Below are 15,577 nucleotides of genomic sequence, written 5' to 3'. Positions count from 1 at the left end.
GGCTTCCCGCTGAGCGGAGAGCCCCATGCGGGGCTCAATGCGGGGCTCGATGGATGCGGGGCTCGATGGATGCGGGGCTCGATGGATGCGGGGCTCGATGGATGCGGGGCTCGATGCGGGGCTCGATGGATGCGGGGCTCGATCCCAGAACTCTGGGATCGTGACCTGAGCCGAAGGCAGAGGCTTTAACCCGCTGAGCCACCCAGGCGCCCCAAGCTCCTGTGATCTTATGAAGTTACTTAAGGTGTCTGTTCCTCAGTTTCCCCGAGTGTACAAAAACAGAGATAATAGAAGTAGTAGCCGCTTCAAAGGCAGATCGTCAGAATTAAACTAGTTACTATAAATCGTCAGAATTATGGGCACCTGTGGCTCAGTGGGTTAAAACCTATGCCTTCTGCTCAGGTCATGATCCCAGGGTCCGAGGATTGAGCCCACATCAGGCTCTCTGCTCAGCAGGGAGCCTGCTTCCCCCTCTCTTTCTGCCTGACTCTCTGCTTACTTGTGATCTCTGTCTGTCAAATAAATAAATAAAATCTTAAAAAAAGAAAAAACCCTGAAGAGTGTAAAAATTTTTTTTAATTTTTTAAATTTTTTTTATTTCTTTGACAGAGACAGATCACAAGTAAGCAGAGAGGTAGGCAGAGAGAGGAGGAAGCAGGCTCCCTGCTGAGCAGAGAGCCCAATGCGGGACTCGATCCCAGGACCCTGAGATCATGACCTGAACCGAAGGCAGAGGCCTCAACCCACTGAGCCACCCAGGCGCCCTGAAGAGTATAAAAATTTTTTTAAAAATCGTCAGAATTAAACTAGTTACTATATAAAGCATGGGACAATGCTTGGCCAGCAGTAAGACTTCCAAACGTTAACTCTTATCATTACCAGGTGTCTTGCCTCCCTAAGAAGACTTAAAACTCTCTACTCATCCATTCTTTCCCAAAACACAAAAACAAGGGAAAAGTAAACACCATGTGTTTTTATTCTCACTGATGTTCGTATAGGCCTCCCAGTATTAAAGCCCTGTCATTTGGTACTGTTGCATTTAGCCATTGTAATCAAATGATCTAACCTAAAATGTGTTTCCTTTAATGTTTTTCGCATGCCAGCCATCTTCCTAAAGTAACAGCTTCCTGTTGAGAATTTTTGCAATTGCAGTCCTAATAATGATTGTTGTAAACTGCAATCATGTATTAAATGTTATGTCTTTAGAAGTTAAAGTGATGTGCTTACTAATTCTCTGGTTTCATGACTTCCTGTGTCTGAAATATGGATCATCTCAGGATGTGTCCTCAGTCCGTCGTTTTTGCCTTGACGCTCATGCTGTGAGCCACCCACTGAACACTAAAATTCCCAGAGTTGATTTCCAGTCCTGACCTCCCTGGGTGTTTCTGAGGCTTCTTCTTGGCATCTCCACATGGATATTTCATTTGCAGCTCAAATTCTCTAAAATACAACTAATACAGTGGACAGCCTGTCCAAAGAAAAAAGGATTTTGTCTTGTTCATTCTCCGGAGCTATATTTATTTTGAATACATTCTTCTGTGAACCTATTTCCTTAAATGAATTACCCTGACTAAGTCTTAGGGACCGTAGGGGGGATGCGATTGTCTATCAGGCTTCATCTAAGTCTCACTCTTGGGGTGTGATTAGTTTTTCATCAAGGCTGAGGACACTTTCTTTTGAAGGCTTCATTGTTGTAGCATTTTACCAGCAGAGGGAGATAGTTCCTTACAATTTTGTTATAGTTGGCAACGCGCCTTAACAAAGCAATTAGTTGGGCATTCCTGGGACTGAGTTTTCTAGGAGAACAGAAAGATAAAGATCTAGGAGACCATTGGAGGGTGCTCCAAAGGAAATAGCCTTTGTTCCAACCGATGGGCCACCAGGAGACCAGCCCTAGTTAATCATATGGGCCCTTTGTGACTTTGGGCAAGTCCCTTCCTCATCTGTAAAATGAAGAAATGGGGCCAAATGAACTCTAAAATTGAGGAAGTGGTGGTGGTTTTCTTCCACTGGGGGAAAGCCCCAAAAGTTGAAGTAGGGCACATACATATATTAACAGATATCCTAAAACATCGATATACCACTCATGTTTGGGACTTGCACTCGGAACTGCAGGCACCTGTTACAGACCATGTAAAACATTGAGATGTGAAAAGAATTAAGAGCAAAGCCCCAGGCACGCCTGGGTGGCTCAGTCAGTTAAGCATCTGACGCTTGATTTCAACTCGGGTCATGGTCTCAGGGTTGTGAGCCCTGCCTGGTGAGCCTGGAGCCTGCTTGAGATTTTCTATCTCCCTCTCCCTTTGCCCCTCCCATCCTCCAAAAGAGCAAAGCCCACAGTGAACAAACTTTCCATCTAATGCATGAACTGGAGCTATGTAGGCAGTTATGTCAAGAAATAAATGTTAGGGGTGCCTGGGTGGCTCAGATGATTAAGCGTCTGCATTCAACTCAGGTCGTGATCTCCAGATCCTGGGATTGAGTCCCACATCAGCTCCCAGCTGCTTCTCTCTCTTTCCCTCTGTCTTCTCCCTCACTTGTGTTCTGTCTTTCACTCTCAAATGAATAAACAGGACCTTAAAAAAAAAAGAAAGAAAGGGAAAACTTACCAATATTTAAAGGGTTCATGCCTTTTGACCCAACAATTGCATTTCTGGGAAATTTCCCTGTAGATACATTTGCCCATATGCAAATAACAAAAGTACAAAGATATTCTTGGCTACTTTGTTTATAGTCACAAAGCAGTAGAGTTGAATGTCCATCTCTAGAGCATTTGTTTAAAAGATATATGGTACACTCATACAAAGGAACAGAATGCAATTTGTTAAGAAAATTTCGTTGGTCCTAAATATGGTGACACGGAATGACCTCAGAGAATTATAGTTAAATAATTTTTTTTTTTAAAAAGCAGCAAGGTAAAGAACAACATGTTTAGTTTGCTCCTATCTGTAGGTTTATTTATTTAAATATGTACGTGGGGTTTTTGTTTTGTTTTTGTTTTTTGTTTTTTTAATTTAAGCAACCTCTACCCCTAATGTGGGGCTCAAACTCACAATGCAGAGATCAAGAGTTGCATGCTTTTCTGACTGAGCCAGGCAGGCGCCCCTATATGTGTATGTGTGTATCGTGTATGCCTCTCTGGAAAGATATAAGGAACTTGTCATGGTAATCACATTGATGGAGGAGAGAGGTGGCTGGGGGACTGGTATGATGGACTTGATCTTTATATGCCCTTTTGTAGCTTTTGAATGTTGTTCTATGTTAATAGCTTACTTATTCTAGGGGCGCCTGGGTGGCTCAGTGGGTTAAAGCCTCTGCCTTTGGCTCAGGTCATGATCCCGGGGTCCTGGGATGGAGCCCCACATTGGGCTTTCTGCTCACCAGGGAGCCTGCTTCTCCCCTCAACCCCCGCCTGCCTCTCTGCCTACTTGTGATCTCTGTCTGTCAAATAAGTAACTGAAGTCTTTATTCATGTATATACATGAGTATATACATAAGAAATGTACTTCACTAATTGATTATTGGAATAGACTGGAGGAAAACTAACTTTTCTTTTACTTATAGAGAGGCAATGGCTGCCCCTTTCATCCCTGCCTCATCTCTTGTCCTGTTGTGTCCAATCATATCCCAATCAGCCTTCACACTGCAGAAAGATTATTCTAAAATAACATTTTCTTTTTCTTTCTAAGATTTTATTTATTTGACAGAGAGAAAGAATACAAGCAGGAGGAGTGGCAGGCAGAGGGAGAGGCAGGGGGATGCTCCCTGCTAAGCAGGGAGCCCAATTCAGGGCCCCATCCCAAGACCCTAGGATCATGACCTGAGCTGAAGGCAGATGTTTAACTGACTGAGGTGCCTCTCTAAAATACTATTTTCAACACATACCTTCCCTGCCCTGAAATCTCTATGACCTAGAGGTAACATCCAGTTTTCCTGATGATATTTCAGATCATATATAAACTGATGTCAATTTTATCTCCTCTTTATCAGAAAGAACGTTGCATAGAGTTGAATAGCCTAGGTTTTGGTGCTCACCATCACTCATCAGCAGGGAAATGAAAATCAAAACCTCAAAGAGAGGGGTGCCTGGGTGGCTCAGTGGGCTAAAGCCTCTGCCTTTGGCTCAGGTCATGATCCCAGGGTCTTGGGATCAAGCCCCATATCGTGCTCTCTGCTTGGCAGGGAGCCTGCTTCCTTCTCTGTCTCTCTCTGCCTACTTGTGATCTCTGTCTGTCAAAAAAATAAAATCTTTAAAAAAACAAAACAAAATCCACAAAGAGATATCACCTCACACATGTGAAAATGGCTATTATCAAAAGCACAAGAAAAACAAGTGTTGCCAAGGAGGTGGAGAAAAAGGAACACTTGTGCACCATTAGTGGGGATATAAATTGGTGCAGGCTGGGGCGCTTGGGTGGTTCAGTGGGTTAAAGCCTCTGCTTTCAGCTCAGGTCATGATCTCGGGGTCCTGGGATCAAGCCCCACATTGGGCTCTCTGCTCAGCAGAGAGCCTGTTTCCCTCTCTCTCTCTGCCTGCCTCTCTGCCTATTTGTGATCTCTGTCTGTCAAATAAATAAATAAAATATTTCCAAAAAAATTGGTGCAGCCACTGTGGAAAACAGTATGGACATTCCTCAGAAAATCAAAAATAAAACTACCATAACATCAAGCAATTCTATTTCTGGGTATTTATCCACAGAAATACTTATCCAAAGAAACCAAAGAAACACTAATTCAAAAAGATATATGCATCTCTATATTGATTGCCTCATTATTTACAATAGCTAAGCTATGGAAACAATCTAAGTGTCCATTGATAGATGAATGGATAAAGAAGATGTGATATAGGGACGCCTGGGTGGCTCAGTGGGTTAAGCCACTGCCTTCGGCTCAGGTCATGATCCTGGGATCCTGGGATTGAGTCCCCCATCAGGCTCCTTGCTCGGCGGGGAGCCTGCCTCTCTCTCCACCTCTGCCTGCCTCTCTGCCTGCTTGTGTGCTTTCTCTCTCTTTCTGACAAATAAATAAAATCTTAAAAAAGAAGAAGAAGATGTGATATATTTATACAATGGAATATCACTCAGCCATAAAAAAGAATTAAATCTTGCCATCTGTGACAACATGATAGACCTACAGGGTATTATGCTAAATGAAATAAGGCAAAGAAAAGCAAATACTGTATGATTTAACTTATATATGGCATCTGAAAAACAAAAGAGGGGCACCTGGCTGGCTCAGTCAGTAGAGCATGCAACTCTTGATCTCAGGGTTGTGAGTTCAAGCCCCACATTGGGTAAGAGATGACTTAAAACAATAAATAAATAAACTTAAAACAATTAAAAAACCCAAAACAAATAAACAAACAAAATAGAATGAATACAGACTGATAAATACAGAGAACAATGTGGTGGTTGCCAGAGGGAAAAGGTGGGAGAATGGGTGAAAAAAGAGAAGGAGAGAGGGGCACCTGGGTGGCTCAGTGGGTTAAAGCCTCTGCCTTCGGCTCAGGTCATGATCCCAGAGTCCTGGGATCGAGCCCCGCATCGGGCTCTCTCCTCTCTCTCTGCCTGCCTCTCTGCCTACTTGTAATCTCTGCCTGTCAAATAAATAAATAAAATCTTTAAAAAAAAAAAAAAAGAGAAGGAGAGGAAAAGTACAAATTTCCAGTTATAAAATAAATAAGACACAGTGATACAATGTACAACATGGGGACTATAGTTAATAATATGTAACAACTTTGTGTGGTAACACTTGTTAGCTACATCTGCAGTGATCACTTTGAAATGTATATAAATGTTGAATCATTGTATCATATGCCTGAAACCAATATAATGTATGTCAAAAAAAAGTTCTGGAGAGGGATGGTAGTGATGGTTGCACAACAGTATGAATGTACTTATTAGCAATGAATGCGGCACTTCAAAAGGGTAAAATAGTAAATGTTGTTTATTTTTTATGGGTATTTTACCACAATAAAAAATTGGAAAAAATAATGAACAAAAGCAAAACCACCTGGGTTCAAACCTTTGCCTGTGATCCTGAGTTGAGCTAGTTAATCCCCATGTGCCTCAGTTTCTTTTGTCTTTATTAATTAATTAATTAATTTTTTAAAGATTTTATTTTTAAGTTATCTCTACACCAATGTGAGGCTCAAACTCACAACCAGGAGATCAAGAGTCACATGCTCCACCAAATGAGCCAGCCAGGCACCCCTCCTCAGTTTCATCATCTGCAAAATAAGCACAATAATGGCAAGTACTTAGCAGTTTGACACATAAGAGTACACAATAAACTTCAGCTATGATTATTATTAAAGATTTTGCTTTAAGGGGCACCTGGGTGGCTCAGTGGGTTGGGTCTCTGCCTTCAGGTCAGGTCATAGTCTTAGGGATCCTGGCATTGGGCTGTCTGCTCAGCAGGGAGCCTGCCCCCCCCACTCTCTCTGCTTGCCTCTCTGCCTACTTGTGATCTCTCTGTCAAATAAATAAATAAAATCTTAAAAAAAAGATTTTGCTTTAACATTAAATCTTTCATGCTAATCACAATTAATAATTTTATAGTGGCTTATTTACTTGTTTATTGTCTGTCTTTCCCAGTAACTCTAGGAAACCTCTACAAGGACACGGGCTTTGTTAATTTTATTTAAAAATATGTTCGGGGTGCCTGGGTGGCTCCGTGGGTTAAAGCCTCTGCCTTCGACTCAGGTCATGATCCCAGGGTCCTGGGATCAAGTCCTGCATTGGGCTCTCTGCTCAGCGTGTTGCCTACTTCCTCCTCTCTCTCTGCCTGCTTCTCTGCCTACTTGTGATCTCTGTCTGTCAAATAAATAAATAAAATCTTAAAAAAAATATGTTCTATACATATTACATGGTTTGGCACATACAGGTACTCACTAAATATTTGTTGACTATATGCCCTCTTAGTTGTCAGATTCCCAATGTGCTCCAGTGAATTCAAAACATTGAATTCAACACATACTTAGTAAGTCTCTACTGTGTGCCAGTCTCTAAGTTAGATGATATAGCAGTGAACAAAACAGCAGTATCTGCCGTCTTTCACTTAGATTTGGGAGGAGAGTGGGGGAATGGTTCTATATTTGAACTTGTTCTAAAAAGCAATTCCAAACCAACCTGAGCATCAGAAGTCCTAGGAACTTTAAGAAAAAGTCTGAGGTGGGTCGGGGGTGGGATGGGTGGGTGGGTGAGGGAGCTAAGGTGGGCCCTGGAACCTGCATTTTTTTTTTAAAGATTTTATTTATTTATTTGACAGAAGGAAGCAATTAATAGCTGGTCCAGTGTTTCTAGCATTGAGCTCTATAGAGTATTTTGGTGAGTGGTGGGATTGGTCACAAGCTCTATGGCCATTTTTATGCTTGGGGTTTTTAATAACAGGCTTTTAATATTTCTTTTACCAGTTACAGTTGCCAAGTTTCTCCTTGATGATGATATTTCCTAACTGAAAAACTTTGAGTTTCTTAAATCAGTTTCTCATGCTGGGATTTCACAAGTATTTCCCCTGGGGTCTCTGAATTATCCAAGTTTGAGGACCACTGAATTATCCAGTACTTTCTGGAGCGAGGCTGACCCACGTCTCCTCAAGAGTACCTTGTCCTCCCAACCCAAGGGGACTTGGGTTCTGACCCAGACCTATGTCCCAAGAGATACCCCAGAAGGTCCACTTTATTCCTAAACGGTGGGCTGGCAGCTGAGAATCGCTTGTTTCAGGCGCAAATGGTTAGGACTGAAGCCCTTGGGCTCTGTATCTCTGGCATTTCCTTAGACCATTTACCAAATGCATGAGACTGTGGAGATTCTCACCTACACACCAGGGTGCCCCCTTGGAAGAGGTATTTTGTTGGACCTCACCGCCTGGTGATAGTGATACCGTAAAATACTGGAGCTTGGGAATCATATATGTCTAAATCCACATTCTGCCCTGTTTCCCTCAGCCCGACCTTGCTCCTCAGGTGTGTGGTCTTGGGAAATCATACTGATACTACTCTGCGTCTCAGTTTTCCTCATCTGATAAAAGGAGCTAGTAACAAGTCACACTGTGGGTGCCTCCATTAAGGGAGGCTTCCATTGCACAATCAAGGCACTCAGTTTCCCTTCTTCGGTTGACGTCCAAGAGCACGTCCATTCACCACAGCCCTCCCTCGTGCCCATCAGCCCCCGTGGATCCAAATGAGTTGGAGTTTAATTCCTGGCCCTAGGTCTATACAGTCTCAAGCCATTGGGGAAATTGCCCAGTTGCCCCTCGGCCTAAGAGCAGCAGGGGAGATGGGTGCGGCTCTGGGGTCGGTTCTAGGGATTCAAGGAAGGCGGGCGCAGAAGCTCGACGTTCCCCCACTCCAGCCTGCTTCACTGCCCCGGCGGGGCGGCGTTCCAGCCTACGGAGAACCTCCGCCAGGGACCACGTCCCTTCCCAACATGGCGCCATCCCTAAGCCGCCTCGCTCGGGCACGCCCCGTTGACGTATGTGCGAGCGCGTCCTCCGCGCCAGTCCCCGGCGCATGCGCACTCGGCGCTGTCTTCTCCCGGCCAGAGCAGTAGCAGCGGCCGCGGCGTTTGAGTGGAGGAAGATGGCGGCTCCGGGCGGCTCGGGGTCCCGCCAGCTGTGAGGAGCCCCAGTTCGGCAAGCGCCGTTTGAGGCGGAGCACCTCTGCTCTGGCTCTGTCCCCGGCTCTCTCATCGCCGTCGCCAGCGGAGCGAACCCGAGAGCGTGGCGCGGGCTGGACCAGGTGAGGCTTCTCCCTCTCCTGGGGCCGCGGCGGGGAGCCGGCGCCTTCTGCCCTTTATGCCCCAGGCCCGCAGGGGGCAGGGGGCGTCCCCAGCCCGGCGCAGGCCGCGCATCCTGCGCGGGGGTCGGTGCCGGCTGGCCTGGGGGCCTTGCTGTCGTCATCCTCGGCCTCGCTGGGTTAGGCAGGGAGGAGGAGGAGTGCCCCTTTCCACCTCGCCTTTGGAATGGGAGTGAACCCGGCCCCTCTCCTCAAGCAGGGCGGTTCACATCCCCTCACCGCGTCTACGAAAGGGTGTTATGACCAGGGCAGGGACGGCTGTCAGGGTGTCAGCTAATCTTTCACCCGGCCCCCGGATCTTTACCGCCTTGCGTTGAGGAGCCGGAGTCCAGCGCCTTCCAAAATTGGGGCTGCGGCGAGGGGCCGGCATCGGTGGTGAAGCTGTAGCTGCAGAGGGGGAGATTTTGGAATTGGTTTTAAAAATAAAACACAAGCAGCCTGTCTTGCCGCTTAGCTTTTCGAGTGTTCCTCCGGCGAAGTGGTGGACTGCGGGTCTCCTTGATTGAGACAGCAGTCCACGTTGTGACTGTGAGAATTGTGCAAAGGGAACGGTGGAGGGTGGGAACGAATTTGTAAACGGAGGAAAACCCGATTCTGAGATCTTGATGGTCTCTGCAGAGTATAACTTAGGTGCTAATGAAGCCTTCGTTTGAAGGCTTCGTTTGAAACCTTTGTGTTTTTGAGCTTCGGAATAGCTAATTGCTTTTGTCTGTTAAATCTCCTGAATTTTATTCGGAAAATAAAAGCTTCCCTTAATTGCCGGAGTCTTTGGGCTTTTCTGTCGTGGGATTCTGATTGCTCTGGGTGAAGATTCAGACACCTTACCAGCTCTCACCTACTGGCAAGGACATTGTTATTCCTTTCTGAGAATAAGTTTTTGTTGTTCAGCTGCTAATTGGGAGGTTTTGATTTAGTTTCTCACGTTGGGAAGCTGGCTTGAAGCCTTGTGATCTCTTCCTTGAAGAATGATGGGATCAGCTGGAATTGTGCTATGGGGAAAATGTTTCGGCAATGGCTTTGGCTTGCACACACTGAATATCTTTGTAACTAAAATTTGTTTTCCTTGTGTTTAAAATGATGACATCATGGGTTTAAAGGGAGAAGGAAATTAGAGGAGAAATACCATCATTTAGAATTGAACATTTAAAATTCAATCTGCAGCTTTTACAGTGACTAGTGACTCTCTGTGTCAAATTCCTAACTTTGAGCATATTCATGTGTAAAATCTGATTGGGCGTCCTTTCTATTGTGTGTTGTCATTTTATACCCTGTAACTGTTTGCTTTTGACAAACCCAGTATAAATCTATTACTCAATCTACATTGACGCACGGATGTTTTGTTTACCTCAAAAAAACTTTAAATTGTTAAAGTGACAGCTGCTTGATTTAATATTAGCTAATCTTTGACCTTCTCTTAAAGCTTTCCCATAGAGATTTGTAGATTTTCTTATTGCCTTTCATAAGGCCATAAACCTGAACAAGTAACTTCACAGAAAATTGAAGAGCCACCTTAAATTTCAGTTTGCTAAGAATCATGCAATAATGCAGTAAAACATCCTGATGGTTTGACATTATGCTTCTTGGCATAATGTGTTGCATTGTTGTGCTAAATCATCATCAGGTATTGATGCAACTTCATGACATCCATGACATCATTCACTCTCCAGCATTTCGCCCTTTGTAAATTTCTTACCTTCTCAGAGTCTCCAAAAGAACAGGATCAGGAAAAATAGCTTAGGATGCTCCTTATTGTCTGATTGCTAAAAGAGCCTTCATATAACACTGCTTTATATAGTTAAACTCTTCTGTAAGATTCAGAGCTGTTCATGATTCCTACCTATTATTAAGAGCAGGCACAGATATGCTATTAAAATCTTTGGGTTTTACAAGGATATTGAAGTCCCAAGGAGAAGTTATCTCAAAGATGAACAAATACGTGATTATCTTTTGTGATTTCAGGGTTGTTTTAGTCACTGAATTAACAACTCTTTATAAAACCAGAAGCCGTTTGGTTAACTAATGCCTTTTCCACTTGGGGATTGTTACGTGGGTCAGAAGAGATAATGTTCTGTGAGAGTCCTTTGTAAAATAACAGGTAAATGTAAGATTGATTATTCAATGATCAGTTTTATGAAAACCCCGTATTGAGGGCCCTCTATATACACTGGGCATTTGGTCTCATTTTGGTCTCAAGTTGCCTATAGCCTGGTTGGGGAGCCAGACATGCAAAGTAGTTAAGTATGTTGTACTTTAAAAAGTAAAAAATGCACAGAATCCAACCGAGGGAGTCAAGGAAGGCTTTTCAGGGCCAGGATGGCTCCATAGCCTTTCCTATTCTGCAGAAAAATCTGCCTTTTGTGAGTGATTTGCTTTTTATAAAAACTTAAAAATATTTTTTAATCTTGACTTCTTTCCCCCTTTTATTCATTCCCAGTCATGACACTTCCCACACAGTATGCCCCAGTTATGATTTCTGCAGTCTCAAAAATCTACCAAAGTCTTGGGAGAACCTGAGAGTGAGTCATATACCAGGCAACAAACACAAACATTGCAGCTGCAATTAAAATATCTCAGATTACTAAATGGTGACAACTTTAGAGTGATGGTGTTTTTGTTTTTTGTTGTGTAAACCGGTATAAGAAGCAATGTATGATTTTAATTTGATCACGTTTAGTTAATGTTTAGTTGTCAGTCCCTTAGAATGTGTACTGTAAGTAGTTATAGTACTGTCTCCTTTCTCTCAGTAATAAATTAAGCGAGAAGGTCCTTTTTCCTTTTTGGGCGAAGCTGACAACTTAAACTAGGACTATACTGAACTATTTTATATTCATTCATGTAGGTAGAAGTTGCTTAGCATCTCTGATATTGAACTTCTGTATCGCAATACAAGTTCCTCATCTTAGTGCTGTGGTAGTTTTATAATTAATTTAGCATGTTGTCGTCTGTATTGCAAACTTCATGAGTTTTGGGATGTGTAGAATCTTTACGTGGTACAGTATCAGTAGAACATTTACAGTTTGATAATACTCATGTTTACATATTAACCATGTAAATACTCAACACTAAAAATGAGGGCTTTAGGATGGTGGTTGATAGAAAAATGAAGGTAACGTGTCTGTTTATTTTTCTGTATTGTGAATTTGTTATGTATAGAAGGATATGACACATAGAGAAGTAACTTTAAAGTTTCCCAGTCTTGGGGACCCGGGTGTCTCAGTTGGAAGAGCTTGCAACTCTTGATCTCAGGGTTGTGAGTTGGAGCTCCATGTTGGGGGTATAGATTACTTAAGTAAATAAACATCAGAAAAATAAAAAAATTGCCTAGTATTGTGCTCATAATTCAGCTTTGCTTCTTTCCTTCCTTCCTTCACTTTCTTCCTTTCTTTCTAGATTTATTTGAGAGAGAGGGATCATGAATGGGGGGCGGGGCAGAGGGAGAGAGGATCTCAAGCAGTCTCCATGCTGAACTCAGTCCCATATGGGGCTTGATCTCAGGACTCCAAGATCATGACCTGAGCCAAAACCAGGAGTTGGATGCCTAACTGACTGAGCCACCCAGGTGCCCCCAGCTTATTTTCTAAATTGTTTTTTGTGACCTGGGGCTGCTGCCTGGCTCAGTTTATAGACCATGTTGGTTCAAACCCCATGTTGGCCATCTGGCTTACTTTAAGATTTATTTATTTGAGAGAGACTGAACGAGAGAGTGCGTGCGCATGCGAGGGGAGGGGCAGAGGCAGAGGGAGAGAGAGAATCCTGGGTCAGACTCTTTGCTGAGCGCAGAGCCTGATGTAGGTAACTCCATCTCTCAACCTATGATATCATGACCTGAGCCAAAATGACCAGTTCATTAACTGGCTGAGCCACCCAAGTGCTCCCCGTTTAGCTTACTTTATTTTTTTTATTTTTTTAAAGATTTTATTTATTTATTTGACAGACAGAGATCACAAGAGGGAGAGGGACAGGCAGAGAGAGAGGAGGAAGCAGGCTCCCTGCAGAGCAGAGAACCTGATGTGGGGCTTGATCCCAGGACCCTGGGATCATGACCTGAGCCGAAGGCAGAGGCCTTAACCCACTGAGCCACCCAGGCGCCCCCTGGGTGCTTACTTTAAAGATTTATTTTATTTATTTATTTGACAGACAGAGATCACAAGTCAGCAAGAGGCAGGCAGAGAGGAGGAAGCAGGCTCCCCGCAGAGCAGAGAGCCCGATATGGGCCTGGATCCCAGGATCCTGGGATGATGACCTGAGCTGAAGGGAGGGGCTTAATCCACTGAGCCACCCAGGCGCCCCCTGTTTAGCTTACTTTAAACAAAAAAAGTGTTGGAAGAAAACAAAGCAAAACAAGAGAAGAATTAAATTTTTTGTGTCCTTCTAAATATCTTGTAAAATTACAACTTTGTGATATTCCTATAGCTTGATTTTGCTCTTCCTTACTCATGGGTGTATTGGCAAGCAAATTTGCTTTGAATTTTGATTCTTTCTGTATTTTTTTTTTTAAGATTTTATTTACTCATTTGACAGAGAGAGACACAGTGATGGAGGGAACACAAGCAGGGGAGCTGGTGAGGGAGAGGGAGAAGCAGGTTTCCCACCGAGCTGGGAGCCCGATGCGGGACTTGATCCCAGGACCCTGGGATCATGACCTGAGCCAAAGGCAGACGCCCAACCACTGAGCCACCCAGGTGCCCCTGTATTAAATTTTTTAAGTTGTAGAGTTTCCCCCAAGTTTTTTTTTTTTTTTTTAAAGATTTTATTTATTGGGCGCCTGGGTGGTTCAGTGGGTTAAAGCCTCTGCTTTCAGCTCAGGTCATGATCCCAGGGCCATGGGATCGAGCCCCACATTGGGCTCTCTGCTCGGTGGGGAGCCTGCTTCCCCTTCTCTCTCTCTGCCTGCCTCTCTGCCTAGTTGTGACCTTTGTCTGTCAAATAAATAAATAAAATCTTTATTTTTTTAAAAGATTTTATTTTATTTATTTTTTTATTTATTTTTAAAGATTTTATTTGTTTATTCGACAGACAGAGACCACAAGCAGACAAAGAGGCAGGCAGAGAGAGAGAGAGAGGGAAACAGGCTCCCTGCTGAGCAGAGAGCCCGATGCGGGACTCGATCCCAGGACCCTGAGATCATGACCTGAGCCGAAGGCAGCAGCTTAACCCACTGAGCCACCCAGGCGCCCTAAAAGATTTTATTTATTTATTTGATAGAGACAGCAAGAGAGGGAATACAAGCAGGGGGAGCAGCAGAGGGAGAGGGAGAAGCATGTTTCCCGCTGAGCAGGGAGCCCAATGTGGGGCGTGATCCCAGGATCTGAGATCATGACCTGAGCTGGAGGCAGGTGCTTAATGACTGAGCCACCCAGGCGCCCCATCCCCCAAGTTTTTAATTTAATTTTTTCCAGTGTCACAGTTCAGTGTTTTGTTTCTAAAGTGGAAATGCTCTTGTAATGCTTTGATACTTATTTATATATATGTCTTATAAATGTATAGGTATTATATAGAGTAGTAGTCACTTAGAAAATTTTACTACTTTGAACAGTAACTTATTTTATCTTCTAGTAATATATATATATATTTGGGATAGTTCAGTTAATTACTGTAAAGGCAAACAAGAAAAAAAATAAAGACAAACAAGTTTTAGTTTCAGCTGTTACTATTTCTTTAGAACATTTAATATTTAGGATATTAGTTTTCTTTTTCTTTAAGTTAAGCTGTAGGCCCGGTGTGGGGCTTGTACTCGTGACCCCAAGATTAAGAGTCACATACTTTACTGACTGAGCCAGCCAGGTGCCCCCATTTTGAATACTTTTATTTCAACTATTTTTTTTTTTTAAAGATTTTTTATTTATTTGTCAGAGACAGAGGGAGAGAGAGTGAGCGAGCACAGGCAGACAGAGAGGCAGACAGAGGCAGAGGGAGAAGCAGGCTCCCTGCCGAGCAAGGAGCCCGATGCGGGACTCGATCCCAGGACCCTGGGATGATGACCTGAGCTGAAGGCAGCTGCTTAACCAACTGAGCCACCCAGGCGTCCCTATTTCAACTATTTTAAGGAATTCACTAATACACATAGTTTCCGAATTTGTGTTTCCTTTATTATTCTCATTTTATTTATTTTCTTTTTAAAATTATTTATTTACTTTTTAAGATTTATTTATTTTAGAGAATTGAGAGGGTGTGCATGGGTGGGAGAGGCAGAGGGAGAGTGGGAGAGAGAGAGAATCTCAAGCCGACTCGACCTTGACTGCAGAGCCTGGCAGGGGCTCTGTCTCAAGACCATGAGATGACTACCTGAACCCAAACGAAGAATTGGGTGCTTAATGTACTGCGCCACTCAGACACCCCTATTAATCTCATTTTAAATGCTTGGTTCATGTTGCTAATAGAGAGCAAGGAATTTTTTTTCTGGAATGAACCTCTTGGTGCATTGTTTAGGGAAAGATTGATGTTAATTATGAATTCATCAATACAGTTTTACTAAAATGTTGCCTCTTCCATCTCCTGGCTTTTCAAATAGAAGTCAAGGGGAAATGGAATTTATCCTTTTATTTCAATAGTTCTTTTAAAAGTTGTTGTTGTTTGGGGATAAGATTTTTATTTTTAAGCAACCTCTACACCCAGCATGGGGCTCAAACCCACAACCCTGAGATGAGGAGTCACAGGCCCCACTGACTGAGCCAGCCAGGTTCCCCTAAAGCTTTTTTATTAGTAGTCTTGCTGTCTTTTGCCAAAAAGGAATAGCATCTTCTCTTAGACTCAAACAGTATTGTGTTTGCCTTGTGTTGT

The 15,577-nt window shown here is 43.4% G+C and overlaps 1 protein-coding gene across 1 annotated transcript in view; it reads left to right on the top strand.

Moving 5' to 3' along the window:
* The first annotated feature begins 8,560 nt into the window (after nt 1-8,560).
* Nucleotides 8,561-15,577, top strand: part of FBXO42 (F-box protein 42) — a 101,368-nt gene continuing 94,351 nt past the window's right edge. The window contains exon 1 of the mRNA XM_044237253.1: nt 8,561-8,740. The gene's annotated coding sequence lies outside the window, so the exon portion shown is untranslated. The remainder of the gene's footprint in view (nt 8,741-15,577) is intronic.

Source organism: Neovison vison, chromosome 2 (assembly GCF_020171115.1).
Source record: "Neovison vison isolate M4711 chromosome 2, ASM_NN_V1, whole genome shotgun sequence".
NCBI classification, from domain to species: Eukaryota; Metazoa; Chordata; class Mammalia; order Carnivora; family Mustelidae; genus Neogale; species Neogale vison.
This window is presented reverse-complemented; position numbering and strand designations above follow the sequence as displayed.